This window comes from Canis lupus, chromosome 35, assembly GCF_003254725.2.
Source record: "Canis lupus dingo isolate Sandy chromosome 35, ASM325472v2, whole genome shotgun sequence".
Classification (NCBI taxonomy): domain Eukaryota; kingdom Metazoa; phylum Chordata; class Mammalia; order Carnivora; family Canidae; genus Canis; species Canis lupus.
Window position 1 is genome coordinate 5,207,775 of NC_064277.1, and position 26,588 is coordinate 5,234,362.

General features: G+C 42.9%; 2 long non-coding RNA genes across 7 annotated transcripts; one reads left to right on the forward strand and one right to left on the reverse strand.

Moving 5' to 3' along the window:
• The first annotated feature begins 50 nt into the window (after positions 1 to 50).
• Positions 51 to 25,266, forward strand: LOC112658938 (uncharacterized). Of its 5 annotated transcripts, none has more exons than XR_007408400.1 (6): positions 51 to 797; positions 7,457 to 7,545; positions 8,523 to 12,983; positions 20,264 to 20,352; positions 20,454 to 20,577; positions 20,727 to 23,147. It is a non-coding gene; the product is annotated as an uncharacterized LOC112658938 (long non-coding RNA). The 5 variants fall into 5 exon arrangements; XR_007408401.1 differs by having other exon boundaries at positions 22,957 to 23,147; XR_007408399.1 differs by having other exon boundaries at positions 20,454 to 23,147.
• Positions 2,989 to 11,984, reverse strand: LOC112658946 (uncharacterized). Of its 2 annotated transcripts, none has more exons than XR_004812261.2 (4): positions 11,843 to 11,984; positions 10,247 to 10,487; positions 9,292 to 9,391; positions 2,989 to 4,117 (listed from the first exon to the last, which is right to left on the reverse strand). It is a non-coding gene; the product is annotated as an uncharacterized LOC112658946 (long non-coding RNA). The 2 variants fall into 2 exon arrangements; XR_004812262.2 differs by lacking the exon at positions 11,843 to 11,984 and adding an exon at positions 11,351 to 11,583.
• Positions 25,267 to 26,588: the final 1,322 nt, after the last annotated feature.

Sequence of the window (26,588 nt, forward strand, 5' to 3'; positions counted from 1 at the left end):
GCCCCGCCCCGTCACCGTCACGTCGCCCCGCTCCGCCCCGCCCCGCCCCGCCCCGCCCCTTGGGCATGCGCAGTTCGGCGGCGCCGAGCGGGCTGGGGCGGCCTGTGCTCGGTGATGCGCTGGAGCTGAGGCCGGGCCTGGGTGCAGGAACCTCAGCAGAAGCTCGCCCGCCGGTGCCTGCAGCCGCAGATTCATCACCTAAAATGGAAACACCTGGCGCGTGGAAAGCCGGAACTTGCCTTCTCAAACCCGTCTTTCTCCCCGTGCCCCCCTCCTCCCTCGCGTCTGTCTCTGGCCGAGCATCCTCCTCCCCCTGGTTCTTCCCCAAAAGTTAAGGAACTCTGCGCAGGAGGAGACCTCACGGTTTCCTTTTCCTGCCCTACAGTACGACTCCTTCGGCGCCACTTTAAGATCCCTTCTTTAAAAATCCCATCTGAACGGCTTTTAAAAATGTGTTGCTGTTGGGGGTTGCGGAGAAAATTCATTTTTCCATGACTTTTCCAATCAGGTACCGCATTGGTGCAAAATTCATTTTTCCATGACTTTTCCAATCGGGTACCGCATTGGTGCAAAATTCATTTTTCCATGACTTTTCCAATCGGGTACCGCATTGGTGCAAAATTCATTTTTCCATGACTTTTCCAATCAGGTACCGCATTGGTGCAGGCTTCTTCCCAAAGCATGTGCCCAGGCCCAGTTCTGTGCAGAGAGGATGCGGAACAGCAGGCTGATAGGACTTTCTGGAGCTTCAGTTTTACTATGAGATTTGCAACAGCTGAAGTTCAGCAATTTACAAGGTAAGTATTTAAAAATTTTAAACTGAGACAAGGCTGGAAAGTCCATCTGCCCATTAATGTCAGTGACCTGTGCCTGAAGTGTCAGACTATCTGAGAAAACCATGAAAAACACATTTCCCCGTATTTACTTTTAAAGATTTTATTTATGTATTCATGAGAGACACACAGAGAGAGGCAGAGACACAGGCAGAGGGGCCCGACGTGGGACCCATCCCAGGACCCCCGGGGTCACGCCCTGAGCCAAAGACAGATGCTCAGCCGCTGAGCCACCCAGGTGCCCTTCCCCTTATTTTAAACAGGAAGAATTATAGGGAATAGCAGGTGAATTGAAAAATTCTACCAATTTTCTAAGTCCTGGTATGGCACCTCGATATGTTACCACTGTCCTTTTAGGAGATCAGATGTTTAAAACACCACTTTTTGGTCACCTCCCATTTAAGCAGCAGTGGCCTCTCTTCGAACACCATCAGATGTCTACACCTTTGCTGACACTCCAGAATTTGCACGGTGACCAGTGTGGTTTTAGGGTCTGCCACTTGTATTTGGAATCCACGTGAATGTTTTCTTGCAAGCCATGTAGTTTAAAATGTCTTAAGTTTTGGAAACTCAGCATAAATTGTATCAGCTAAAAAGAGACAGATGAAGGGCCACTAGGCAGTCTGCTTACTCATGACTCCACTGTTCTTCCAGGGAAACAGTACTCGAGGACCTGTTCTGTGGGGTGTGCCTGTAGCATGAAATAGAAGGCAAAAATCTCATTTATTTTAAGGACTAAAGCTGTAACTTCCAGCAAAGCTGGGACTGAAGAGTCCTCAGGCCTCCATCCCCGGTGCTCTGGGGCTCTGTCAGTAAAGGATTCATCATTTCTCCCTGCCTCCAGCTCATCTCTCAGCATACACACAGGCCTCAGTGTGCGTTAAGCAAAACACCTCCTTTAACCCCATATTCCTCTGCATTCTCACCATTGTGTTTCTCTGCTCCGTGAGAGCCACTTCGCACCTCTCCTGAGCCCATTCCATTCTCGCTTTACTCCACACGACTTCACGGAGTTGGCTTTTGTCGAGGTCGCCAGTGATCTCTATTTTGCCAAATTCAAGGCCACATTTGTGTTAGCTCAGTCTTTTAGATGCACTTGACACAGAAGATGCAGTTGAGACTTCTTCCTTGTATTAATTGTGTTCTCTTCTGTTCTCTATTCCTGTTCTCTGATGCTCTGGTACCTGGGGCCTTGTGGACCAGGCTGGGACTGCCCCTTCCAGGGTTAGCTAACTCCTACACACGGCAAATCACTTGTGCAGTGAGCATGCCTTTCATTTGCCAACCTGGAGTTTACAGCCTGAAACACTCCAGGCTCCTAATACCCCAGGGCCAGGTGCTAGATACCTGGGGGCAGGCCCTGTACTCCAGAGCCCACGGAAACCATTCAAACTAGCCATTCCTCAACCTACTTAGTCTCTTTACCCCGCCTCACCCCTTCCTCCCAGAATAAAAGCTCTGACAGATGCTCTCCCCTCACTCCCCCTGTGTCCTGACCAACCTAGACACGCTCGTCCTTGTGGCTCTGTGGCCTGCCATTCCTCCTGATTCTAGGGAACCATGAGCAAAACCTCTTCTTTTATGACAGTCATTTCTGTGCACGCTTGCCATACCTGTTAGAACAAATCCCTGAGCACATTTGAAAACAGTCCTTGATACACTTCCCTCTCAGAGTTCTCAGAACCTCCCTGCTCCTGGACTCTAGTCCCCCCCACCTTGCTCTGTCTTTTTCCTCCTCCAGATCTCTTCCGCCCTTCTCTTTCCTGCCCTCTCTTCCCAGAGCGATCCCCCATGGTCTCACAGATTTCAGTACCATCTATCTGCTAAAAACCACCAGGCCTGGGTCCTCATCCCTGGGGGGGGCGGAGGGCACCCCGGGAGGGGGCACCCAGGCGTCATTCCTAACTCTTCTTCCCTTCTTACTCTATGTTGGATCCCACCACAAGTCTCCGGCTTGTTAGCTCTGCCTGCAACAGGCATCCTGGTTACAGGCTCTTCTGTCTCCATTTCTCCACTTTCCCCTCAGTCTGCTGCCAAATACAGGCTCCTAACCACCTCCCTGTTCCCTGTCTTGCCCTCCTGCAGTCTATACTCTACTCAGCATCCAGGCTGATTTCCCAAAAAAATGAAAAATGTGATACAGACATAGCTCATTTTATTGTACTTTATTTTACCTCGCTTTGCAGACCCTGCATTTTTATCAATTGAAGTTCTGTGGCAGCCCTGTGTGGAGGAGGTCGATTGGTGCTACTCTTCAACCACAACTGGTCCCTTTGTGTATGTGTGTCATATTTTGGTAATTCTTACAGTATTTCTAACTTTTTCATTATTCTATTTGTTATGGTGACCTGTCATCAGTGATCACAACTCCGAAAGCTCAGATGATGGTTAGCATTTTTTGGCAATAAACAACTTTTTAATCAAGGTATGCTTTTTTTTAGACATAATGCTATTGCAAAGTTAATAGATTATAGTATAGTGTAAGCATAGTTTTTTTTTTTTTTTTTTAATTTTATTTGAGAGAGAGAGAGAGCATGAGCAGGGAGAAGGAGAGGAAAAGAATCTCAAACAGACTCCTCACTGAGGGTGGAGCCCGACACCAGGCTCCATCTCATGACTCTGTGATCTGACCAAGAGTTAGATGCTTAACCGACTGAGCCCCTCAGGTGCCCCATAACTTATATATGCACTGGGAAATTGAGAAATTTGTTTGACTCACTTTATCAAGTATTCACTCTGTTGTGGTTCACTGGAATCAAACCCACAATATCTCTGAGGTAGGTCTGTATATGCTACCCACCCCTTGTTTAAACCCTACCTGGCTTTAAACTGGCTTTTCACTGCAGTAGAATAAAAGCTTAGCTAACCTGGCCCCTGCCTTCCTCTGCAGCCTCATCTCCTACCTTGTTTGTTCATACTATTATTTGTCTGACTTTCTGGTATCTAGAGCTGAAAGCAGTCTTAATTGACAAACAGATATTCGATCATCAGTTCAAGAGCATAACAAAAGTGTCTAAGGATGATGGGGCAGGAATGGCAGAAAGGAAAGAAAGAAAGAGAGAGAGAGAAAGAAAAAAAAAAGAAAGAAAAGAAAAAAGAAAGAAGGAAGGAAGGGAAAGAAGAAAAAGAAAATGGAAGGAAGGGGCAGCACCAGTGGCGCAGCGGTTTGGTGCCGCCTGTGGCCCCGGGTGTGATCCTGGAGATCCGGAATCGAGTCCCACGTCGAGCTTCCCGCATGGAGCCTGCTTCTCCCTCTGCCTGTGTCTCTGCCTCTCTCTCGCTCTCTGTGAATAAATAAATAAATAAATCTTAAAAAAAAAAAAAAAAGAAAATGGAAGGAAGGAAGGAAAGAAAGAAAACGAAAGGAAGGAAGGAAGGAAAGAAAAGAAAGAAAGAGAAAAAGGAAGAAGGAAAGAGAGAAAAGAAAAGCACAGGAAATAAAACATAACTGATTTGTATATATACACCCAAAAGAATATAGTAGCAAATGAATTTTTTTTAAAAGCCAACCTAGCAGCCTTGCCAAAAAAACAAAACAAAACAAAAAACACCAAAAAACAAAAAAACACCACCACAACAAAAAACCTTTGACTAGATTCTAACAAGACAAAAATATACTTAGTATATCTAAAAGGACAACAATTTTAAACATCATATTTTGGGGGCTACCATGCAATAAAATTAGAAGCACAGAAACAATTTAAATATGCTCAACTCTAAAAAATGTTAGAATATTATTATATATAAATTAATGCCTAGGTTAGTGTGCAAGTTCAAAACACAAATATAGTACCTATAAATATACAGTTGACCTTCGTAAAAGACAGGGAAGTTAGAATGCTGACACCCCCTATCTCCTGCAGGCAGAAATCTGCATATAACTTTTGACTCCCCCTGAACTTAATTACTAATAGCCTAGTGTTGACTGGAAGCCTTACTGATCACATAAACAATAAGTTAACACATAGTTTATACATGTGTTATATACTGTATTCTTACAATAAAGGAAACTAGAGGAAAAAATGTTAAAATAATGAAGGAAAATACATATGCAATACCGTAAAGCATTCACAAATAAGTGAACCCACACACTTCAAACCCCATTATTATTCAACCGTGCATGTAAATACAGTGAATCTGTATTGGTGAACAGAGCGAGCTCTCCAGCTCAAGCTCCGGGGGCCGTTCATCGGGATGCAGTGCCGACCTGGAATCAGTTAGCATCCTCCCATTACGGGTGGGAGCAAGAAGAAAGGTGGTGCTGGGAACTGTAACTGTTGAAGACATTGCTAATAAATCAGAGGCCTCCCTCCCGCCCAGCCTAAACTTGACCTCAGTCCTCCAGGCAGCTGCCACAAATGGACAGGTGTTGGCGTACAAGATCAGAACTACCCTCTGGGGGCACCTGGAGGGCTCAGTGTTGAGCTTCTGCCTTTGGCTCAGGTCGTGATCCTGGAGTCCTGGGATCGAGTCCCGCATCAGGCTTCCCACAGGGAGCCTACGCCTCCCTCTGCCTGTGTCTTGCCTCTCTCTGTGTGTGTCTCTTATGAATAAAATAAATAAAAATAAATAAATAATCCTCTGATGGCAGGCAGCAGGGGAACTGGGTCCAGCGGCTGCAGTGGGAACCATCAGTGGCCCCCCCCGAGAAGGATGTGTTATCCCCCCCCAAGAAAGGAGTTGCATCGCTAGCGGATAGACTCAGAGCCAGACGGCTTGGCCTCCTCTCCTCTGACCGGTTGGGAATGGGTGGAGCCCGGGAACATGTTAACAAGGGCAGCTATGTGGACTGTGTCCAGGTGTCCCAGTGGAGGTGTACAAATGAAGGAGTATTTTAAAAACAGAACACAATGTTATATGTCAATTAAATCTCAATAAAGCTGGGGGGGGGGAAAGAACACAAAACAGTCACACCGTATGACTAAAGCTCTGTCACATATGTTCAAATAAAAAATTTTGGAAGAGAATTTGGGAATGGTTGACATTTTTTATAAAGCTCATTCTTTTGTTTAAAGTAAAAAAACATATGTTTAGAAGTAAATTGGTGCATACATTTAAATCTTAGCTTCCCAGAGACTTCAGATATCTAGAATGAGGCATTTCTGTGTACCTGGAATTTACTATAATGTGAAAAGTATTAATCCATAATGCAATTGATGAAATAATATACATTAACAGAGAAAGGAGGGGCACGTGGGTGGCTCAGTGGTTGAGCTTCTGCCTTTGGCTCAGGGTGTGATCCCGGGGTTCTGGGATCGAGTCCCGCATCGGGCTGCTTCTGTGTCTCTGCCTCTCTCTGTGTTTCTCATGAATAAATAAATAAAATCTTTAAAAAAAGATAAAGGAGCAATCTATAACTTTATATATAGTTATCAATAATTGTGTAATAATATATATACTACATATGCGATACTGAACCTCTATAACGAATCAGGCAGTACTGCAAGCACTTTACATTAATTATCTCACAAGAATCCTCTCTGAGGTGGGTTTTCGGATCTTCATCTTAGAGGCTAATTAGTAAACAATGCATAGAATCGAGTAAGAAATCTTAAAATGTGAAGACTCAGAAAACACAATGTTGAAAGAGAAACGGAGGTTACGTATGTATACTTGGCACATACGTTTGTAGAAAGCCTAGAAACTTGCAAAGTTAAACAGTATACTACTTAGAGGTACATATGTAGCAAAACTATAGTGAAAATGGAATAATAATTTTTAGAAATTTCAGATGAATTACTACCTAAGAGGGGAGGCAAAGAGTTGTATTTGGGAAGGGCCATGCAGATGGCATCAAAAGTAGTGGTAAAATTTTATTAAGCAGGTGACAGGTACAGAATGTTTGTCTTTATACCATATAATTTCCTATGTGTAAAATAGTTCATAATTTGTAAGAATTTTATTTTAAAGATTTTATTTACTTATTCATGAGAGACACACAGAGAGAGGCAGAGACACAGGCAGAGGGAGACGCAGGCTCCATGCAGGGAGCCCGACGTGGGACTTGATCCCGGGACTCTAGGATCACGACCTGGGCCCAAGGCAGGTGCTGAACCGCTGAGCCACACAGTGATCCCCGATAATTTGTAAGAATTTTAAACCGCTTTATTGAGATACAATTCACGTCCTGTATAATCCACTCATTTAAAGTGTATAATTTAATGGTGTTTATGCACAGATGTGTGTGTAACTGGCACAAGTCAATTTTGGATCATTTTCATCACCTCAAAAAGAAATTCCCTGTAGCTGTCACCCCGGTACCCTCCCACCTGCCTTCCCTAGCTCTATGCATCCATTAATCTTCTTTCCATCTTTCTAGATTGGTCTTTTCTGGACAGTTCGTATAAACGGAATCTTATAATATTTAGACTAATATATATTTAGATAATATAGTAGACTATAATATACTAGACTTGCGACTGGCTTCTTTCACGCTGCATAATGTTCTCAAGGTTTGTCCAAGTTGTAGCACGGGTCCCTACTTCCTTCCCTGGTACGGCTGGCACAATAAAGTAAAAATTTGTCTTGAATGCTGGTGCTTGGGGAGAAATAGCTTAATTAGAAAGAAATGAGGACAATGAAGATTTCTCTGCAGATTCTAAAGGATCTTAAACTACTTCCAGGATCTCCAGAAGTGGATGGCGCACTGGTTCTTGTTCTAGACCGTGACTTCATTTTTTCCCTCCCAATCTGTGGAATCCTAAGCTGTGGGGTGAGTGATTCCCAAGTGAATGTGGGGCAAAATGATAGAAGAGTTCTTTGATGAGGAAAAGCAGACAAGGACTGCTGGCAGAGGTATAGCAGGAGGGGTGGGGAGGGAAGGAGGGAGGAATAGGGGGCAGAGCTGCTCACAGGAAGGGAACCGAGCTGTGAGCAGAGGAATGCAGAATAAAAGGCAGAAGTACCCCTGGGACAGATTGAAGGGAGATGGTGATGAGGTAAGAACTTTGGGTGAGAGAAGTCCCCAAGTTCTCTGGAGGCCCTGCCCTGGAGCTGGGGAGCAGGGCATGGCTAAATCCCAGGAAGGATGGGGGGGAAGGGGGGGCATCTCATCCACAGCACCAGGTGTGAACTTGGCCTCCACGGGCATTGGAAGTATTCATTTATCCAATCAACAAGCTCTTAATTAAGCTCCCGCTGTGCTAAGCTAAGCCCCAGAGAGACTCTCTCTCTGCCCCAGCTTTGTGGGACTTGCCATGTCACGGGAACAATATTGATTATTTCTTTTCCATCTCCCCACAGTTCCCGGAAGAGTATTCTTCGTAGAATGGGCAATTTTGCAATTATTGTTAGTAATTGAAGAAAGGAAGCTTTTCACATTGAACTCAGAATTTCACATTCAGAGTTTCTATGAAAATGCAATATGTTAGATGTAGAACTATATATCTTTGGCTTTAAAGTTAACAAAGAAAATGAAAAAAAAAAGTAATCTTATAATATTAAATGTCCACATTGATGTCAATGGGATTTTTTTTTTTTCTCAGAGAGTCTCTACACTTAGGAACTTAAGCAGTTGACAGAGGGGGTGAGAAAAAATACGTAATAAGTGGCACATGCTTTATCCTCTCCCTGCATCTCACGGTACTGTGATGATTAATATACACGTGGATTTATGGCTCTGAAAGTTCTTCAGGGCACATCTGCTTACAATTAAAATGTGGATTTCATCTTTATTCCTTTTGAATTCAGTTGGATCCCCCAGTAGCCCTGGAAGGACTGCTGCATGGAGGCTGGGCTTCTCTCCTTGAAAATGTTTATTGGAAAAGAAAAATAAGTTGCCTTGCATCAACTAACGGCCATCATGCTTGCTTTCATTGAAGAGCGTTCGTATTTAGTGTTTTTGTGGAGATTTGCTCTCTTCGTAGCATCCCAGCCCTGTGTGGATTCGGCACACGGTCCCATTTCTATACCAGTGATGGCACTGGGGGACTGTCACAGTCTAATACTTGGTATGGACCAAGTCCTGTGAACATACTGGAATTCTTGGAAGCCATGTCCCTCTTTGGTAATGCACATGCCTGTGAAAGTTGGCTGCGGTGTGATTCTAGACTCAATCCATCTTGTCCTTTTTCCCAGCTGTGGCGGGCAATTGGCATTTCTGATATTAGAAACTAAAAATGCTAGTAAACCACAGAAAGAAAAGTCCTCTCGCTTGTGAGAGTGTCAACCTGCACTTCAGCCTTATTCCTTAATCACCCTGGAGGAAGGGAGTCTGTGGAACATGGAAATATCTGGACCTAGAGCCAATCTGTGAGAAGCTAAATAGTAAAGGCCTGGAGCCGAGGAGAGTGTCTTTGCCCTGCTTCTGCAATCCCCGTGCAAAATAATTACCAAGCACGATGTTGAAACGAATGCTTTTTATGAATATAAACCTTAAAATCAAAGCCTTATTAATTCCCTTATTCACAAATGGGGACAGTAAAATGCCAGATTCTTTTAAAACTTCAGATTTTCTAACCTTCCTGGCTTCTGCTCTTCCAAGGAAGCACCCCGAGCTTTGAAAAGGAGGCAGTCCTCTCAGACAGGAATGTCCAGTAGAAACAGGAGGTGAGCCACGTCTGTAGTTTTACATTTTCAGCAACGTTACAGCAAATAAAAAGAAACAGGTGAAACTGACTGTAATACTATTAACTTATTTAGCCTAATGTATGTAAAATATTATCTTAAGGTGTAATCAACAGAAAAGTTTTGATGAAATATTTTCCCTTTTTTTTTGTATTGAATCTTTGAAATTCACTCTATTTTGCACTTTTCAGCACCTCATAACTTAGAGGAGCCACAGTCTAGGTGCTGAGTGCTCATGTTGAGAGGCTGCCCCCCTGGAAGGGTGACTCTTCTCGACCTCAGGGAGGTGACTTGCCTGAACATCCCCTTCTCTTCCAGAGGTGTCACCCCTTCCCTGCCAACCTCTCTCCTTGGCCCAAGGTGAGAAGAGATGGTGCCCTGAGAAGAAGTTTCCCAAAGTAGACCAGAGCTTCCCAATTGCTTCTTGGGGGGTCCATTCCCCCTTCCCAGAGGTCAGACAGTGTGGAGAGGAAGGTTGGGAACTCTGTGTCTTCAGATCTATCTTCAGCCTTGGTCTCCAGAGTTTAGATTTGGAGGGAATAAAAGGAAACTTCTTATTTTGCAATCTGGCCTTGAGCCCTAGTGGTCAGGCTCTGGTCACTTATTCCCTCTTGCAGTGTGCGGTTTTGTGTGAGTTTAAGCACCAATCACATACATCTGCATCTACATATTTATTTCTGTTTAACTCAAGAGATGCAACTTTCTATAAAGGAAGAAGGAAATCAGCACCTATAGGATGCCTACTGTTTGCCAAGTAACTTATAACTAATACATCATTGCATCTTGACATCTTATCTGCAACTGATGTATTAGTTAGCTATTGAGTAACAACCCGCCCCAGTACTTACCTAGCTCATGACTGAGCTGGTCAGCAGCTTAGGCTGGGCTCAGCAGGACCCGTCTGGTGTCTGCTCGGCTCCTCCATGCATGTGTGGTCAGCTGCTGGTTGACCAGGGGGCTCTGCTGCTGAGGGGTGAGTTGACTGTCAAGGGGGCACCGTGGTTCTCTTCCTCATGGCATCTCATCCTCCAGCTAAGGCTGGACCTGGAGCCTCTCCAAGGCTAACATGGACTTGGAGACAGCTGTATTCTGAAAGGAAAAACAGAAGCATCTAAGACTGGCCTACTGTCAAGGTCCCACTGCATTCTCTTGGCCAGAGCAAGTAAGACCAGATCTGATGCAAAGTTCGGATGAAGAGAGTCTGCCTCTGAAAGGGAGCAGCTGTAAAATCTCATTGCAGAGGGTGTGCGCTGCCAGGAAGAATGAATTGCTGCTGTTTTTGTAATCAGTACCCTTATGCCTCTTCTTGCAAGAGGTTTATACAACTGTCGTCCAAGTCAAGAAGTCTGTCCAAAGCCCCAGAGCTACTAAGTGGCTGGGCTGGGACCCTCCTGACTCCACCTGACTGCAGAGCTCCCCTGACTCCACTAGTTCATACTGCTCCTGCAGCTTCCCTAGTCATCGGAGGTTCTAGAAAGTGAGACTTCTGCAATAGAAGCAGAATTCCCTTGAAATCGGCGTCCATCTCATACTCTTCACATGGGGAATAATCCCCTTCAGAGAATGCTGAGTGTCTTGGAAAGACTTGGGATAATTTAGGGAAATGGCTGAGGCCTGAGTTTAGGAAATCAAGTCTTCAGCAATACAGTTTTCCTTTCTAATCATAGGAGAAATTTGAAAACATGTATAATGCACTCCACATGTTTGCAAATTCTTTTCATCCCTTTTTGGTATCTGTAGGCCATTAATGATTTTCAACACAGACTAAATCAAACTGCTGTGCCCGGAGCAACCTCCTATTCTAAAAGCAACTGACATAAAGATAGATCTGCTAAGAAGACATTTCCTCCTATTGTAGTTTAGACAAATAGCTGAGTTATCTGAAGTAGTCCTTTGATTTTAACAGGGCAGAGCTGTTTTCTAAAACCCCAGAGCGCACACACATCACTTACAGCAGATGCATCCCTGGCCTTGAATCTGTGGTCCTCACCACGGGCTCCTTATTAAGTCAGCAGGGGGGTGGGCAGTGGCTTTTGAAATTCCCAGAACCCCGGGGCGCGATCCTGGAGATTGGGGCGCGATCCTGGAGGCGGGGCGCGATCCTGGAGACCCAGGATCGAGTCCCATGTAGGGAGCCTGCTTCTGTCTCTGCCTCTCTCTCTGTGTCTATCATGAATAAATAAATAAAAAATCTTAAAAAAAAGAATCAGATGCTGAAATTCCCAGAACCCAAATTACAACAGATCAATCAAATCCAAATCCCTGGAGTGGGACCTGGGCATCAGCATTTTTAGAGCTCTTCAGGTGATCACAGTGTCTGACCAAGGCTGAACAGCACTGCTTTAAACCAACATCACTGGGTCAACTAGTTGCAAATAGTGGATTAAATAAAGTGTAAAAATGTTTGCCGGTGAGTGTAACCTTTCGGTCTTATCTACCATCACCTGCTCACTCTCCTGTGCACAAACAAGCCTCTTGTACTAGGTTGGTTCCCGTCCACACAGCTACACGAGTATGGTGTATACCACGTGCAAGGCACTGCGCTAGGTGTCCTGGTGCTGGTAAACATCTTTGGAAATGAGGACTTCTCTGGAAAAAAAAAAATGCATCATAAAAAATCAAAACCATGTGACTTACCAAATTGAAGCAAAAATAGAAAGACCCTAGGAACTCACCCAAGTTTAGGACAGTAATACTTTGGAATATTAAAATCCACTTGACGATGCCCTGAGCAAACATGTTGTACATGTTAACACAAAACACAACAAAATGCTGCTGTTATTCTGCGATATAGAGTTAGGATTTTTATGCAAATATGTAGTATTTAGGGTTCCCTGGGTGGCGCAGCGGTTTGGCGCCTGCCTTTGGCCCAGGGCTTGATCCTGGAGACCCGGGATCGAATCCCACATCGGGCTCCCGGTGCATGGAGCCTGCTTCTCCCTCTGCCTATGTCTCTGCCTCTCTCTCTCTCTCTGTGTGACTATCATAAATAAATTTAAAAATTTAAAAAATTTAAAAAAATGTAGTATTTAAATTTTAATTAACATAAGGACGCTGGGTGGCTCAGGAGGTTAAGTGTCAGCCTCTGACTCAGGTCATGATCCCAGGGTCCTGGGATGGAACCTGAGTAGGACTCCAGTAGGGTTTCTCCCCTGCCCCTCCCCGAGCTCAGGCTCGCTCTCTCTCTCTCTCTCTCTCCCCCACCTCTCTCAAATAAGTCCTAAAAATAATTGTTTAATTGACATATGCATACAGAAATATATGCAGACACAATTCATGTAAAGCTCAGTGAATTATTACAGACTGAATACACTTGTATAGCCAAGAGCTTGAACCAGCTTCGTTCAGGCTTCCTGATAATCACTCTCCCCCTCCCTCTGTCACAAAGGTAACCGATGTATTTTTTTTTTATTTTATTTATTTATTCATGAGAGACACAGAGAGAGAGACAGAGACATAGGAAGAGGGTGGAGAAGCAGGCTCCCTGTGGGGAGCCCAACGCGGGACTCAATCCCGGGACCCCAGGATCATGCCCTGAGCCAAGGCAGACGCTCAACCTCTGAGCCACCCAGGCGTCCCACAAAGGTAACTGACGTCTTAAACGCTAACACTGCAGATTAAATAATGATCACTGCAAAAATCTCTCATGCTGTCGCTTTGTACTCAACTCCTCCCCCACCTTATCCCTTGGCAACCACTGATTGTTTTTCATCCCTATAATTTTTCCTTTTCTAGAATGTCATGTAAATAGAATCATATGATATATAGCTCTTGGTGTCTGACTTCGCTTGGAGAAATGCATTTAAGATACATGTTTGTCCTTGTGTGAATCAATACTTTGCTCCTTTTGTTGCCAAGTAGCATCCTACTGTATGGATGCGCCATAGTTACTTATTCACTCACCTGTTGAAGACCACTTGGTTTATTTTTATTTTTATTTATTTTTATTTTTATTTTTTTTGACCACTTGGTTTATTTCCAACTTTTGGAAGTTATGACTAAATAACTAAATTAATAAATAAAAAAATATTCTAAATATTCACACATAAGTTTCTAACATTAGATTTCAGTTTACTTCACTAAATACGTAAGAGTGGAACAGCTAGGTCGCCTAATGTTTAACTTTACAAAAAACTGCTAAATTATTTTCCAAACACTGTACCATTTTGCATTTCCAGTTCTAGGCATTCCAGAGTCTCTCAAAAGTACTGCTACTTGCAATTATTTTTATTTTAGCCATTTCTAATAGGTATGTGGCTTCAGCTTCATTTTGAATTAGAGTTTTGCTGAGTGAATGTGGAATCCTGTGTTGACATGGACTTTTCCCCCTGCACTTTAAAGATATCATTTCATTGTTAATTTGTCTCGTTCTCGGTGATATATCATCCATCATTCATATTATTCCCCTGTATGTAATGTGGTGTCCTTCCCTGGTTGCTTTCAAGATTTTCTTAGAATATTTGGATTTTTGCAGTTGGACTATGATGTGCCTAGGTTTAGTTTTATTTGTATTTTCTTTTGTGTGTTTTAAGTTCTTGATTTAAAAATTTAGGTTTCCTACAAAATGTTGGGTTTTTAATTTTTGATAAGCTCAAGTTAATTCCTTTTCCTTTTGTCCACTTTCTAACTTTTTAAAAATAATTTCCATTTTTCTGCTGAGTTTCCACATCTGTTCATTAATTATGAGAATATTTTCCTTTACCCCCAGGAACATATTTATAATTGTTGACTTCAAATCCTTGTCTGCTAACATCTTAGATATTTTAAGGATAGTTTCCAGTGCCTGCTTTATGTCTCGTGTATACATTTTCCTGCTTTCTCACACATCTTATGATTTTTAAAGATTGCATACTAGACATTATCAACCCTGGATTCTGTTGTATTCCTTTGAAGAGTGTAATTTTCCTAGCACAGTTAATGTGCTAGACTCAAAACCTCGCCTACAGTGGGCACAGCTGAAATCCTCTTTTGGGCTGGGTCCCCTAAGGGATGCTCTGCACATATGTAGTTTGAAGATCTAACCTTAATTTAGGGAAAACTTACATATATATTTTGGAATTTACGCCTCTCTTTCTCCCTTCCAGAATTCCTCCCCTAACTTTCTACCTACTCTGCTAGCCCCAAAATATGTTCTCCCTGACACCACCAGTAAGACTATGGTTTTCTGCCTACATGAGTCATGTGTAGATTGTGAAGTGCATGGAGGCCAAAAGACCCAAGTTTGCAAATATTACCTGTTGCAATTCTCATCATTCAAGAGTAGACTCCCCTCCTTTTCTGCTTGCTTTCTGGAAATATATACACATATATATCATATGTCTATTATATATAGGTACATATTTCCATATAACTATATATAATATTTTGTCTAGATTTTATCATTGTTGTCTGTGAGAGTGTTAGTTCACAAGCTACTTCACCATTATTTGAGGCCAGACCTCAGTTTTATTTCTCCGTTAAAAACATAGATATAGGGAAGCCTGGGTGGCTCAGCGGTTTAGCTCCACCTTCGGCCTGGGGTGTGATCCTGGAGACTTGGGATTGAGTCCCACATCGGGCTCCCTGCATGGAGCCTGCTTCTCCCTCTGCCTGTGTCTCTGCCTCTCTCTCTCTGTGTCTGTCATGAATAAATAAATAAAATCTTTAAAAAAATAACATAGATATAAGTGGAATTATATAGTTTGTAAACTTTTGCATCTGGTTTCTTTTCTGCAACATTATGTTGGTGATATTCATCCATGCATTGTATGTAGTCATAGCTTGTTCATTTTTATTTATTTATTTATTTTATTTTCTTAAAGATTTAATTCATTTATTCATGAGAGACACAAAAAGAGAGGCAGAGACATAGGCAGAGGTAGAAGTGAAATCCTCACAGGGAGCCTGATGCGGGACTTGATCCATGGACCCAGGATCATGACCTGAGCCCAAGGCAGATACTCAACCACTGAGCCACCCCAGGTGTCCCAGTTTGTTCATTTTTTAAAACATTATTTATTTTAAAAAAATTAATAAAAAATTATTTTAAACAACATAAAATTTACCATTTTAAGCATTTTATTAAAGTGTACAGTTCAGTAGCATTAAGTACACTCACATTTTGTGCAACCATCACTTCCATCCATCCATAGAATTTTTTTCATCTTGTAAAACTAGATACCTCATATCTAGGTACCTCATGTGAGTGGAATCATACAGTATTTTTTCTGACTACCTTATTTATTGTAGCATGTGTGTGAATTTCATCTCTCTTTAAAGCTGAATAATATTTCATTGTATGTATTACCACATTTTTTCAATTCACCCATTGATCGACACTTGGGTTTCTCTTCCCTTTGGCTATTGAGAATAATGCTACTATAAACGTGTGTGTAAGTATATATCTTAGTGTCCTTGATTTCAATTCTTTTGGGTAAATTCCAATAATTGGAATTATTGGATCATGTGGTAATCATATTTTTAATTTTCTGAGGAATCATCATACATTTTCCATAGTGGATGCACCTCTTTATATTTTCACCAGCAGCACACAAGTGTTCCAATTTCTCCACATCCTTACTAACATTTCTTATTTTGGTTTTTTTTTGCTTGTTTGTTTTAAAGATTTTTAAAAATTTATTTGAGAGAGAGAGCAGAGTAAACAAGACAGAATACAAGTGGGAAGAAGAGGGAGAAGCAGGCTCCCAGCCAAGCAGGGGCTCACTCCCAGAACCCTAAGATCATGACCTGAGCCAAAGGCAGACACTTAACTGACTGAGCCAATCAGGTGCCCCTGTTTGCTTGTTTTAAATAAAAGCCATCCTAGTAGGCGTCATGTGGTATCTCATCATGATTTTGGTTTACATTTCCCTAATGATAAGTGATACTGAACGTCTTTTCATGTGCTTATTAGTCATTTGTGTATTTTCTTTGGAGGAACATCTACTAAAGTCCTTTGCCTATTTTTAAATCAAGTTTTTGTTGTTTTGAATCACGGATATTAATATGTTACTATAAATTTGATTTGCAAATATTTTCTCCCATTCTGTAGGGTTGCCTCTTTATTAAGAGTGTCCTTTAATGCACAATTTTTTTTTTCATTTGACCAAGTCTAATTTGTCTATTTGCTCTTTTGTTGCCTTTGCCTTTGGTATTGTACCCAAGAAGTGACTGTAAAATCTATTATCACGAAGCTGTTCCTCTATGTTTTCTTTGAAGTTTTATAGTTTTAGCTCTTAAATTTAGATCTTTGATCCATTTTGAGTTAAATTTTGTATATGGTGTAATTTCTAATTTTAGTAATTTGAGTCTTCTATCTTCTTAAATTAATCTAGCTAAAAATTTGTCGATTTTATTGATCTTTTCAAATAGCCAACTTTTGGTTTCATTGATTTTTTTTATTCTCTATTTTATTTAACTCTGCTCTAATCTTTATTTCCTTTCCCCTGGTAGACTTGAATTTAACATATTCTTCTATTTCTAATTCCTTAAATTGTAATGTTAGGGTATTGATTTGAGATCTTCCTTTTTCATGTAAATATCTATAGCTATAAATTTCTCCCTTAGCTCTGGTTTTTCTGGGTCCATTAAGTTTTGATGTATGGTGTTTGTTTTCATGCATCTCTAAGTATTTTCTGGTTTCCCTCGTGCTTTCTTATTTGACCCATTTGATGTTTAAGAGTGTGTTGTTTAGGGGCACCTGAGTGGCTCAGTCAGTTGAATGTCTGACTTTAGGTTTCAGCTCAGGTCATGATCTCATGGGTCATAAGATTGAGCCCCACGTGGGGCTCCACACTCAGAGCAGAGTCTGCTTGAGATTCCCTCTGACCCTCCCCCTGTTCTAAACCTTTAAAAAATAGTTTTATCCACAAGTTAATATCCACAAATTTGTGAATTTTCTAGTTTTTCTTCTGTATTAATTTCTAACTCTATCCTGTTATGGTCAGAGAAGATACTAGATATGATAATTGTCTTGTTAAATATATTGAGACTTATCTGGAGCTTAACATTTGTGGCTTACCCTGCAGAATATCCTTACATATATTTGGAGAAGAATGTGTATTCTGTTATTTCTGGGTACAGTGTTCCATATATGTCTATTGAACCTAGTTGGAATATCTATCATGTTGTTCAAGTTCTCTATTTTCTTATCTTCTGTCTGGTTATTCTCTCCATTACTGAGAGTGCGGTATTAAGGTCTTCAGTTATTTTTGTAGAGCCCTCTATTTCTCCCTTCAATTTCTGTCAACTTTTACTTCATATATTTTGATGGTTTGTTGTTATGTACATAAGTATATATGTGTTATATTGTCTTGCTGTTGGATGAAGTTGTCTACAAGAGCTGCTTCATTTGAAGTAATTAGATCTAGTTGATTGATCATGCTGTCCCATTAGATCTTACTGACAGTCTACCTGCTGGGTTTGTCAATTATATGTAGAATGTTGCTTGAAGTCTCTCCCTATAATCGTGGGTTCATCTATTTCTCCTTGTAGTTCTGTCAGCTCTTACCTCGCATATTTTGACACTTTATTATTAGGTGTGTATACATGAAGGGCTGTTATGTCTTCTTGTAGAATTTAATCACTGTGATGTCACCTATGACCCAGCTTAAGAAACATAACCTCCTACTTGGACACAAAACACTGAGCTAAATGGTGCTGCCAGTGCAGAAACAGCATAAAATAACATCTCCTGCCCTTGTGGAAATTAAAACCTATTTTGGGATATGAAACTGGGAAAAAAAATCCATATGGAAGGTGGTGCCTACTCAAGTAAGTCCTAGAGATGTTGAAAGAAGGGAAAATTACAGGAGGAGGAGATGAGATCTTAATGGATGGGTAAGACTTAGTAGAGGAAACAATGGCACCTTAATCATGGCATGGCAGTGAACAAAGTCAAGTCAGAATACTGGTGAGTTCATTCTAGTTTTACTCACATTCATAATTTTCTACCATAACTCTGATGTTGGGAGGAATTGAACCCAGGTAGGTCACATGACTTATTTAAAAAATTAGTATGGCTACAGTGACTTTAAAATATTTTTCAAGGCTTTCCACCCAGATTACAATAGAATTACCTTCTATCAACTTGAGTTAGCTACACTTTTTTTAAATTAAAATTTAATTTAACTAACATACAGTGTACTATTAGTTTCAGGGATAGAATTTAATGATTCATCAGTTGCATATAACACTCAGTGCTCATTCTATCAAGTGCCCTCCTTAATGCCCATCAACAAGTTACCCCATCCACCTACTCCTATCCCCTCCAGGAACCCTCAGTTTGTTTCCTAGAGTTAAGAATCTCTTATGTTTGTCTCCCTCTCTGATTTTGTCTTATTTTTCATTCCCTTCCCTTATGTTAACTGTTTTGTTTCTTAAATTCCAAATACAAGTGAAAGAATATATTTGTCTTTCTCTGACTTATTTCCCTTAGCATAATACTCTCTAGTTCCATCCACATCATTGAAAATGGCAAGATTCCATTCTTTTTTGATGGCTGAATAATGTTCTGGTGTGTGTGTGTGTGTGTGTGTGTGTGTATGACATCTTCTTTATCCATTCATCTGTTAATGGAAATCTGGGCTCTTTCTATATTTTAAAGTGAGCCACACTTTTTTTTTTTTTTTTTATAGAAACAATGAACAGCAGAGTGTATGGAAATTAGTCAGGCCACATAAGCAGACAAAGCCACAGTGTAACTAAAACATAGCACTCTAATACCCTGACTGTATCCACCACATAGAACAGGACCACTTGGAAAGGTATGTTCTGACATTGCAGCCCTGATAGCAGCACTAGAGATTTTCCCTTCCTCTCACTAACTTCTCAGCCAGGGTCCCTCCTCTGTTCAAGGCCAACGGTAGTGGATATCACCATGGCTGCCCTCCCCAACAAAAATTAGCTGGTAAAGGTTTATAAGATATTATCTGGGAACAGTAGTGGGAAAAGAAGAGCTTTAGCATAAAACAGCTCATCTGCAGTAAGTAAACATCCCCACCATTGGTGGATCAGAGAGCAAAGTTCTAGGCCTTGGAGCTATAGTGGAAAAGATACTCACCAGGAGAACAATTCTGAAGTCATTCTTACTACAAGAGGATTCCTAACTCAATATATGCCATGTCTTAAAAGCCAACAGGGAAAAATAGGTGACTCCAGGACACCATAAATACACTGGCTTCAGTTATACTTAAAAACTACACATCAACACTAATGAAAAGAGGTAGACTTAGACTATGTCAGAGGTATAAAGAACCAGGCGGATCAGCTTAGGAAACTGAGGCAGAGATTTCCCATTGTCATGTGGGAGCTCTAGGGATGGAGCACAGCCAGAACCTGGATCTTCTGAGTCTCAAGCTGTTAATTTTTCATGACATGACATTGCTAACAAGCCTGAGTCAAGGTCCTTAATGTTAAAAAAAAAAAAAAAAGAAGAAGAAGAAAGAAAAATGGGGGCCTCCTTCTTTTGTATCACTGATGTTCAGAACTAACAGCAACAGGATTGTTCTGCAAAACCAGCCCATATTCTCTAAACATGTTCTCAAATAACTATGCTCACAGTGGATTGGGGAGAAAGGATTCGAGGGAGAGAGAATGAGCAGTCTCCTGATAAAATTAAAATATTTTCCTACCCCCTTCAAAAAAAGAAAAGGGACACCTGGGTGGCTCAGCAGTTGAGCATATGCCTTTGGCTCAGGGCGTAATCCCAGAGTTCCAGGATCGAGTCCCACATTGGGCTCCCTGTGTGGAGCCTGCTTCTCCCTCTGCCTGTGTTGCTGCCTCTCTCTGTGTCTCTCATGAATAAATATAAAATCTTTAAAAAAAAAAAAAAAAAGGAAAGAAAAGAAAGCTAATATGTAGATTCTTTCCAATTTATTCTCCTACAGTTTGGTGGGAGGAGGATACCTATTAATTCTGGCCCATCCTGGACTCTAGTATAAATGGATGTCTCATTTAACAACAACAAATATAAAAGGTATAGTCATTTAAGGATCTATTAAGATCATGCAGTATAATGATTTATGAGAAATATATACTTGGTCATCTTTTTCAGATATATTTGGTCTTTTTCCATAGTTCCTGAAAATGCTGCAGAGCCATAAATGTGAAATGGGCATCTTGTTATTAATGACAGTGACTTTTAGACCCCAGCCAAGGGCAGAGGGATGTTTGGCAGGAGGACCAACCATGTGATTAAAAGGTTAGAATTTTCAGTCCCAATTCTGGGAAGGGGAGAGGAGCTAGAGGTTGAACCAGCCAATGGCCAATGGCTTTGTCAATCACATCTATGCAATGACACCTCCATAAAAACTCAAGAGAATAGCTTTTGAGCCTTTATTTCTTTTAAAGGGCTTCCTCACATGGGAAATCAGAATGCTTTCATGTGCCATCTTCTGGGCCCCAGGCTCCATGAACATAGAAGATTTTTTGTTTGGGACCTTGCCCTAAGCATCTCCTCATCCGGCTATTGATTTATATCCTTTTTCATATCCCTTAATAAAATGGCAAATATAAGTATTTCCCCAAGTTCTGTAAGCCGCTCTAGCAAATTCAACAAACCAGAGGAGGGGGTCTTGGGAAACTCCAATCTGTAGCCGTTGGTCAGAAGCACTGGTAACCATAGTCTGGGCCTTGCAGTTTAACCTATGGAATCTGACGCTATCTTCCGATAGATAGTGTCAGAATTGCATTGAATTCTCATTGAATTGCTTGAGAATTGTTTGGTGGTGTTGGGGGAATCCACTCACACATTAGAATTGGGTCTGGGAACCCTAAAAGACATCAGTATTTTAAGAGAACCTGCAAAGTATAGCATGAATTTCAAGGACTCGTTCATTGTTTGAGGACAGATCCCTTCTATCCCCTGTCTACTCTCTGAAGGGGGTATGAAAAGTCAGCTGTACAGACCAGGAGTCAGTATGTTGTCTCAGTAAAGCCCAGAATAATGTCAACCCCCAGTGGAAGCCACAAAGTGGGAGTCAACACAAGGCAGGCGGCAATGCAGGTGTACCTGTCCCCCTGCCCATCCCCCAACTGCCCTTCTCAAGGGAGGCAGACTGTGGTCTCCTCACTCCAGGAGGGAGGGTGAGAAAGGAGAAAAGGTCAACTCACAGCTCAATGGCACATAAGGACGCGTGTTGGACGCTGCAAACCCTACGGGCAATCCTTACCATCTACAATGCCACCTTTTCTGTGTGTTCTTCTCTTCACCAACTTCACAAACTATGTAGATTTTACGTCAAAGAACAGGAAAAGTGTGAAGTAATACCTGGCACCATTAGCACGCTGCTGATTAAATGAAAGATAGTAAAGAAATGTTAGGTGCTTTCCTTCCCTGTTTTTCCAGGGTGGAGGTGGACTCAGCTGAGGGCTAGAAAGGCAGGATCTCCCTCAAGAGGTCAAATGCGCTGTCACCCCAGCATAAGGGATGAGGCTAAGGAGCAGCTGCATCCGTGAGGGGCCCGGGCTGATTTACCAGGCTCATGAGGATGGTTTCTCAAATCTGTGTGTAACGCCCTTAACACCAGGTCTGGCTACCACACTGGTTAGCTGCACTAACTAGCTCAATTCGTAAGAGTATTCAGAGCTAGTTATCAGACACTGGGAAGTAAATTAATGCAAAGTATACATAAGTCACTGGCTCAAAATGCTGCCTCCTGGGAAAGAACAGTCCACACCCCAACTGCAGGCTCCCCACACTCACTACTCTGAGCACCTGATGACACTTGCACATGGAGCTACAGTAATGCTCAGAGCAAACACGGCTGCTTTCAGGGCTCATTCGGGGTCTCCCATGTGGCCAGTCTGCTCTGGGCCCAGGTTTTAGAGGGAGCAGAGTGACAAGGCCATTGTCCCCAGAACCCAAAGCCTTAACAAAGGTGGCAGAGGAGTGACAGAGATGAGGAGCCTGCCTATTTGCTCAGCAGGCCCTGCCAACCACAGACCCTGCTGGTGCCAGTTAGGGTAGGAGGAACCGGACCTGTCCTGGAGAAGGACCTCCAGGAGGATCTCAAAGCAGCCGCTGGGAGCCCTGGGGAAGCAGCCATGTGGGCAAGGCTCCCTCTGCAGACTTGCCAGGACGGTCCTGTGCCGGATGCTAATGATGGAGGGAAACGAAAAGTGCTCCTCCTGACAACATGTCAGGGTCCCTGCTCTAGAATCTGTGATCACTCTGCCCCGGGCAAAAGAGATGTCCTTGCAGTCACCAGCTCAGGGACGTGGGCTTGCCTTGAGACCAAGCGTACGTCCTGAGTCTGGTGACACACACATCAGAGATAACGGGGGAGCAGAGTAAGCTCTCCACGGATGGTCACGTGAAGTAAAATTGCTGTACTGAACCCTCCTGGAGGAAGGTAACATCCACGTCAAGAGATGTGCGTGCATCTCCTAAACTGCATGATACATTGGCAATCCCCCTAGAGAGACACAGAACCCGGGGATCTCCCATTGAGAGCAGCTGGGAAGGCAGATTTGCAGCTCCTCTCTGACGCGGAGTCTCATCTCTGCCACTCTGATGATTAAAAATTGGTTCTTTTATATTAATTTCTTTGATTACTAATGATTTTTAAAATCTTTTCAGGGATCCCTGGGTGGCGCAGCGGTTTGGCGCCTGCCTTTGGCCCAGGGCGCGATCCTGGAGACCCAGGATCGAATCCCACATCAGGCTCCTGGTGCATGGAGCCTGCTTCTCCCTCTGCCTGTGTCTCTGCCTCTCTCTCTCTCTCTGTGACTATCATAAATAAATAAAAATTTAAAAAAAATCTTTTCATATTTTTATTAGATTTTTGTATTTCTTTTTTTCTTTAAACTACCTGGGGTATTGATTGTTTCCTTACTAATTTGTTGATCATGTATATTGCATACATTGGAAGTATTTGGTCATTTGCTTCGATGCTTATAATTAATAAAAGTAATTATTGGGGCTCCTGAGTGGCTCAGTCGGTTAGGTGTCTGCCTTCAGCTCAGGTCATGATCCCAGGGTCCTGCTCAGCTAGCCAGGAGTCTGCTTCTCCCTCTCCCTCTGTCCCCTCAGCTCTCTCTCTGTCTCTCTTTCTCTCAAATAAATAAATAAAATCTTTAAAATAAAAAAGTAATAGCATGGGGCACCTGGGCGGCTCAGTCGGTTAAGCATCTCTTGATTTCGGCTCAGGTTATGATCTCAGGGTTGTGAGATCAAGCCCCAGGTTGGGCTCTGTGCTGGGTGTGTAGCCAGCTTAAGATTCTTTTCTGCCCCCCGCTCCACCACCACCAAAAAAAAAAGAAAAAAAAAGAAAAAAGAAAGAAAGAAAGAAAAAAGAAATCATTTAAACAATTTTATCACTAAGCATCACAAATCATAGCATCTTTCTAAATAAGTGAATAGTCTTTTATGGCTAGACTGAAAATACATGCAAAATATTTCTGACGCTTATTCTTAGGAACCTGTTGCTTTGGCAAGATAAGAAGATAACACACCCTGCGAGGAACCACCGGAGATGCTTGTGGCCCTTGCTTTTCACAACTGAGTAATCCTTTGTACTGATGCTTGGAGGAGGCTGGACACTGCTGACACCGGCCCCTGACAGGGAGGCAGACAAGGCAAGTGGGACCATGGCAGCCCCTGCTTCTGCCGGATGGCAGAGGGGGCAACACGTGGCACACTGGTGATATGCATTTAGCATCAGGGAGGGGAAATAATAATGCACCATTCTGGCAAGTTCCTTAGGTGCGATATTCAAGTTAGGAATAGATTTGCTTCAAGGCCTCTGGCACACAGTATGTCTGCAATTCCTCTCTTTTTACTGTGAACAAAACCCCCAGATCTTAACCCATCTACTAGAGCTGCCAGCTTATAAGGGGAGGAGATATCCGAAGAAGCTGGTGTGCCACGCATCAATGGAATTGACAAGCAACAGAGAAATATGCTTTTTTTTACATAAAAAAAGTAACCAGACAAAAAAGGAGTCTTAGGAAAGATAAAAGCCATAGCTGATAAGTGCTCAGATTTCTCAGGATCTGCACCCACAAGGTGCACTGGAGTACGAGGAACCAGGTGTCTGCCGCTGCTTGCCAACAGACCCCTCCCTGAGACCAGACGGCACGTCTCTGCACACGACAGTCTAAGGAGGCAGGGAAGTGACAGAGGAAACAGGAGGTCTGTTCTCAGGGGAAAGCCAGTCTGACTCCCTTGAATTGAACACGGTAACCTTAGGGCTCGTCCTCCCAGATGCGGGAAGGCAGCTCAGGGGCTGCGAGCCACCCCCAAAACGCAGAGGAAAGGCTAGATCCACCACTCGGCAGGCTGAACCGTTGGAGCAAACAGCTAGATTCCCCCCAACACTGCTTGCACACCGTTCACCACGTACCCACGTTTGGGGTCCCTGAGCGTGCACCCTTCACACCTTGGAAGGTGGAAATCCGTTCCACCAACGTGGCTCACCTGCACCTTCACCAACACTTTCCAAAATGTGCGAGTAGCAGAACAAGAAGTGAGAAAGCGAGAAGATGATGGCCGAGAGCTGGGAGGGTCGCGCGGTCACGGAAAGGTGGGATGGAACTGTCACAAACACCTGGGGAGAAAATCGTCCTCTCTTCGCAGCAGTCATCCCTGAAAAGAGCAGTGACTGGCAGGTAAGGGAAGAGGAAGTGGAATAGATTATAAGTTAATTGGTAGAGAGAGCAAATCCCCGAAGGAAGCTGCCTGTTAGCTTCAAGCAGGTAAGATGTATGTGCATTATCCCTGGTCTTTTCTGAATAACTTTACCGCCCTGTGCAATCGAGCTGCTGTCACCGCAGACCCAGGGTCAGCGGTGGAAAATCCTTGGTGAGGGCAGCTTCCTGCCTGCCATTCCCTGAGGCCCAGCAGTAATGAGCCCTCACCAGCCTGGTCATTCTGCTCCGTCCTCCAGGAAACCCTGGTAAGACTCTGGGTGACTGCCGCTCGCCATCCTAGACGTTCATATTTCAACAGAAACTCATGAAAAGTCAAGACTTAAAAGCCTAACTCACTACTTGTGTGATTTGGGGTGTAAGGAAAGCAGCAGGAGGTCTTTTGAGCATGCCTTAAACCATAACAGAAAAATAGCCCCATCTTCTTAGGGCCAAGCCTTGGTACCTCTGTTGTGCAAAGCAGGGTAAGACCAAGATGGCATGAAAGGTTATATCAGACATGATCTTGCCCATCAGAGCTATGTCGCTTTAAATGACACAGTGGGTGTTTAAAATACATAATAGAATATAAAGAAAGAAAAAGCATTCTTTAGAGGGAAAATGTTAGGAACCAGAGAAAAATTTTCACATCTTATAATAAATTATATGTCCTATTCTGTCCTAATGGGTAATACCACCAGTACCTCCACAATGCTTTTAATTTTCAGCTCAAAAACACAGATGCTTTTAAAACCCCCAAAAATCAAAACATCAGGAACACAGAATCATTATTTTTTAAAGCTGACAAAAGTAATAGCACACCAGTGACTCCCAAGGGAACAGCTCTCAAACTAAACAATCATGCCTGGTGGGGATGGTGGAAGCTGGGAGCTATCACTGTGAATGACGGGACTTATCCAGAACAATCCAAATACTGATTAGGAACAAAGGGATTAAATCAAATGGCCGGGGACACTTACTTGAAAATCAAACTCCCAGTGTCGTCCCCAGGAGCATTGCTGGAACTTTCCCTCCAGACACAAGTTTTTATCTTCCAGTATAGACAACACCCAAAGCAAACCTGGACCCACCGGGACAGAGGAGGAGGAGTCCCTGCTGGGGCAGCACTGAGAGGGACTCTGTGCAGGGGGTCACATCTCCAGGGGCCCCGGGGAGGAGGGCTTCCCCCAGGAGGGTCCTCAGGGACGTTTAGGGTATCTCCCCTCCCCATCAAAACCAAAGCAAAACCACCAGGAAAGAGCACCTGCCTGTAAAGCTTTTGCTCCTCTTTAAAGCAAGTTGTAAATTCAAGCGATGAAAAAACCAATCTACTCACTTTCCAGCAAACACACTGTTCCTTGAGGAGAACCGGCTCTGTGCTGCCGTGTCACCTGCAGGGAGTGCTGCGTGCCCATGGACGGATGTGTGGATATAGACCCTGGAAAAATACTCAGCCGACAAAAAGAATGAGACCTTGCCACTTGCCACTTGCCACAACCGGGGTGGATCCGGAGGGTATGACGCCGAGTGAAGGCAGAAAAAGACAAATCCCATGTGACTGCGCTCCTGGAATCTGAGACCAAA